The sequence below is a fragment of the Helianthus annuus genome, chromosome 1, assembly GCF_002127325.2.
Source record: "Helianthus annuus cultivar XRQ/B chromosome 1, HanXRQr2.0-SUNRISE, whole genome shotgun sequence".
In the NCBI taxonomy this organism is placed as follows: Eukaryota; Viridiplantae; Streptophyta; class Magnoliopsida; order Asterales; family Asteraceae; genus Helianthus; species Helianthus annuus.
Window position 1 is genome coordinate 5,858,080 of NC_035433.2, and position 4,673 is coordinate 5,862,752.

Consider the following 4,673-nt stretch of genomic DNA (forward strand, 5'->3'; position numbering starts at 1 on the left):
GTAATGCGGGGTGTGCTTTGGGGGTTTTCCAAATAAAAAATGGTTATGTATATGGTTGTTGTAACTTTGGCTTTAGGGGTTTTCAAAAAAATTGATTTTTTTTGTTACTTTTCACCCAAAAGTATTTCATAAATTACTTTTAACCCAAAACTATTTGGTTTCTTTACTTTTAACCCAAAACTTTTCATCTTTTGCAATCTATCCTCACAACTTTTTTTACTTTCAACTTTGATCCTTTATAGTTTTCATTTTCCGCAAATTTTCCGCTTTATGCTTGGTTCTAAATTTTGTGGCTTAACATATCGCAACGTGGGTCTTTGGGTTAGTTTTTACGTTTCGTTCTAAATTTTGCGAGTTACCACGACACAACGTGCGTGTATGGGTGAACGTTTTTACATCATCTATTTTTTTCCCATTTGACAGGTTTAACATAACGTACGGGTCCTAGGTCGACTTAGTCATAACTAAAGAATCCCCGCCGCATTGCGGCGGGTCTCAATTCTAGTTGTTCTTAAATAATAATAGAGGTATAATACATTTAAAAATATATATTACTTTAATGATTTTCTCTACTTTTTATAAAATTATTTTTTTAGAATGCATCAAATGTCTATCATACATTGATTTAGTGGTTGTAATCTTCTCACTCGTGTTGGGTCAGAAAGCTCATATGATTTGATATACTTTACCATATTTAATAAAATTATATTGTTTATGAAATTGAGGTTGCCAACATCAACCCATATAATTTTCATATGTATGAGAGGCCATCTATTACATACATAGAATCAGATATTTTCAATGAGGTTACAATGATTCTCTTTTATATTCACTTTAGTTACTCTACTAATCATATTTTGAAAGGTTAAACTTCAATAAACGAGTGATAAAGTTGAATATCTATATTGAAATATTTTTTTTTTCAATTAAAGAGTCGATAACACTCTCTAGTTTATAGCTTTAAATTAATAGCAAGGCTTGTTAATTAAGACGACATGATTCAACATGAGGTTAAACAGGTTCGGCCATAAACAGGTCGACATATTAATGACATTGTTAAAAACATGTCTAAACGAGTTCAACCTGCCTAACCTACTAATGGCACAAATAACTTGTTAAACTAACGTGTAATTATGTTAATAAATCGACCCTACACGTTTAAGACCTGTTTATCAAAATGACGTCTTTTTAGAATTTTATAAATAACCAAATTACGTCGCACGATGGGCTGATCGGTAAGCTAGTTAAATATTTTATGAATTGTATTTCTTGTAAGCTTTAAATTTATTATGATCGGTAAGTGAGTTATGATAATAATCATGTTAAATGTGTCGTGGCGCTTATGTTTTAGAACTGTTTATATTGTACTAGGTTATCACCCGGGATTGCTTCCCGGGTTGGAGAAAGTTATTTATGTTAAAAATTATTTATGATTAATACATAATTAAATCATGCAGAACGTATGACATATTAAACATCTTGACTATAAAAGAGTTATAAACTTTTCAAAAACTTAATCACGAATTGTGAACTTCATGGATTGTACCATTCTAATTTTATTAAAAAAAAAACAAATCTCTTTTTTTTATAAAATGTACGGTATATGTTTCCATTTGGATCTGTTTGTAATCCACATATACGAAGTCTGATTGACGTTCTTATCAACTTGTAATAGAGTATATGTAGAAGACTTTGTTTCTGCACTTTCAGATTCTTCGACGTGTCAAGATAAGTTAATGACAAATTGAATATACCGATAAAATTACATATAAGTATAAAATATGATATTTAGTAAATTTATTAAAGTAAAGATTAAAAATATGCATCCTTGCTTAATGTGTTGATCAAAAGAGAGAGTTTTGTTGATCATTTTAATATTTTAAAAATTTATGATGAACTTTAAAATATATTATCATAATTTCAACCTATACAGAAGTTTGGATAACTCAAATTTGGAAACGATTGATTAAGGAATGATTAATGCATTAAGAATTAAATTGAAAATAGGAAATGCATTAGTTAAAAGATAAATTTGAATTAATTAAATCAAGAATAGGAAACAATAATCTGAAAATATACAAAATTTCGTGTTTTGATTTGATAAATCAATCTGTAGAATTGTAGATCAGTGAATTTGGTAAACAATATAAAATAATTATTAGAATAAAAAGAACGTTTGTGAATAATTCATATATCAAATTAATATCAGGAAACAAAACAAATCAAATGTAACGGGTCAACATACAGTTAAACCAAAACCTCCAGTTCAGTTCATAAATACATCACAAATGAAACACCTAAACCCCGTACAACACAAATCAAACTCACGTCACTTTTCCCACAATAAATCCAGGCATTTAGATCGATTCCTAAGCCACAAACATCCCATCGCTTTGACTTCCCCAAGCACCTTCTCCGGCCTATGTTGCTTCTGATAAAAAAACACTATATGACCTTTTTCGCTTCTTTGACCCGTGAGCAATCTGGTAAAAACTAACTACATCTCCCCATGGAAAAGAACAAAGGCTGAATTTCACACCACCTTGTCATTTCCTCCCGCACTTTTTGGATAGAACCACAAGCTGTAAACAAATGCTCAGAAGTCTACATCTTTGGCACACAATCTGCAGCTTACATTTGGAACCTGCACAGATCTTTTAACAACTGTATAATAGAAACTTGACCAACTGTATAATAGATTATTATCGTGATAATATAGCTGCAATAATACTTTAAGTCATCAGCTATTTATAAAATTTTTAGTATCAAATGGACAAAAAAATGTTCTTCATGTTAGATAGAGTTAGGTATGAGCATTTGGTACCGGATATATTCGATACCACTACTGGTACTCACTTTCCTCGTTTTTCGGCACCGACATGGTACCAATATTTACGGGGAAAACACCGGTAAATACCGGTACCGAACCGGTATATTCGGTACAGGTACCATGCTCATCCCTAGATACGGTTGATCACACAAACATACCAATTCACCAACTCCTAGCCAGGCTCTCCACAAAGTTAGGATCAAGACTCAAATCAGATTCCAGTCACCATTGTGCCATCCTTCGGGGACAATAGCCTGGTTGACTTGGTTCGCATACGGGACTGTATTATTGGGACACAGAGGCCAGGTAGAAGCAGGTTGACCTCCAATTTTATCCAGGCCCCCTAAAAGCCAATTAGGGCTCAAAGGCAGGGGATGCTGAAGAGCTCCGTATCCAAGTGATCCAAAATTCAACCTTTGATGTTGCACACCTCTCAAAATTACCATCAACATGACAACATCGGTGGACTTGAGAACTAAGATACAAGTCAACCAAATTTCATAAAATTACTTGGATATAAGGTGACCTCAGTTCTAAAGTACATAGGCAATGGGTCACTTTTTTTCTTGAATTAAAATACATTTATGGCTCCCATTAGTTAATGTGATTTGAGACCAGCAACAGAGGGCGCACCACCTCTTCCATTTCTTTAGGGACTGTGTAATGCCCAAGCCTACAAATCATATTTAATAAAAAAATATTAAAAAGTAGTAATTTTCACATTTGTAATAAGGTCAAAACTCAAAGGAGTCTTTTTATTCAATACCGGAATACCCTTGGTATGTTTTGAATGAAACATATCTGAATCCAATTGAGCACAAGATCTGAGAAGACCTCTCTTCGAATTTGTATCGGACAACTTCATCACCTGTAAATCTCCTCGTTAAATGGTTTAATGAATCATTAAGGTCGCAAGTGGGTTGGGTAACAGGTCAAAATAGGTATTTCTTAAAACATGTGCAAACACTTTTTAGGCCTTTTCTTTTCTTGGATTCTATATATAATATGCTTTAAAACTATATTGTTTCTAGAACTTTTAAAATACACTACGTGTGGCTTTATACCCGGTAGCGTCTAGATATATTTAATCTGTTTTCATATCTAACCAAAATATAAACCTTTATACAATTTGACATTAATGTAAAGATGATATTTTGTTCATTCTCGCTAAGGCAAAATATCTTCAGATCCATATATATGTGTGTATACATACAAAATATCTTCAGAAGCATTTGTATTTAGTTAATAGAAGATTATCATATGCAGTGGAACAGAGAAAGAGAGACGGTTAAAAACGATCTATCACATTTAAAGTAATAGGTGTAAGTGTCCATACGGTTCCTTATTAATTTATAGCATAATAAAGATACGGTTTGAAGGGGATGATAAATGATTACCAAGAAGGTTCTGGGATACACCGGCATCAAGAACAGTATCACCAACAGCCTGGATGAATGCAGGGCCCCCGGTCACTGCCCCTTCTTTTTTACTGGTCACCAGTACCACGATACCTTTGTTGTTTCCCTCTTCAAGTGTCGGGTACCAACGCTCCAATACTTGGTCTGCATACTCGAACGCATCAGCTTTACTCTGAAAATGTCACACCCCTTTCTGCGGCGGAAGCACGAGGTGTGATCATGAAAGGTTCTCATTGCATACGAAAGGTAAACATACTACATGCTCATGAAAATAACTTCAAATACCATAATTTGAAATGTTAGCGTTTACATCGCGAGTTAACATAAAACATTGTCTCAAAAGGTTTACACTTTATTTAAAGTCAAACATAAGCGACATCCACGAGCAGAAGTAAGACCACGCGCACATCCATCCTAGTTACCTG

At 33.4% G+C, this 4,673-nt stretch overlaps 1 long non-coding RNA gene across 1 annotated transcript; it reads right to left on the minus strand.

Annotated features, from left to right (window-relative positions):
- Positions 1-2,220: 2,220 nt before the first annotated feature.
- On the minus strand, positions 2,221-4,423 carry LOC110943645. The gene is made up of 3 exons (XR_002594936.2): positions 4,228-4,423; positions 3,597-3,698; positions 2,221-3,503 (listed from the first exon to the last, which is right to left on the minus strand). It is a non-coding gene; the product is annotated as an uncharacterized LOC110943645 (long non-coding RNA).
- Positions 4,424-4,673: the final 250 nt, after the last annotated feature.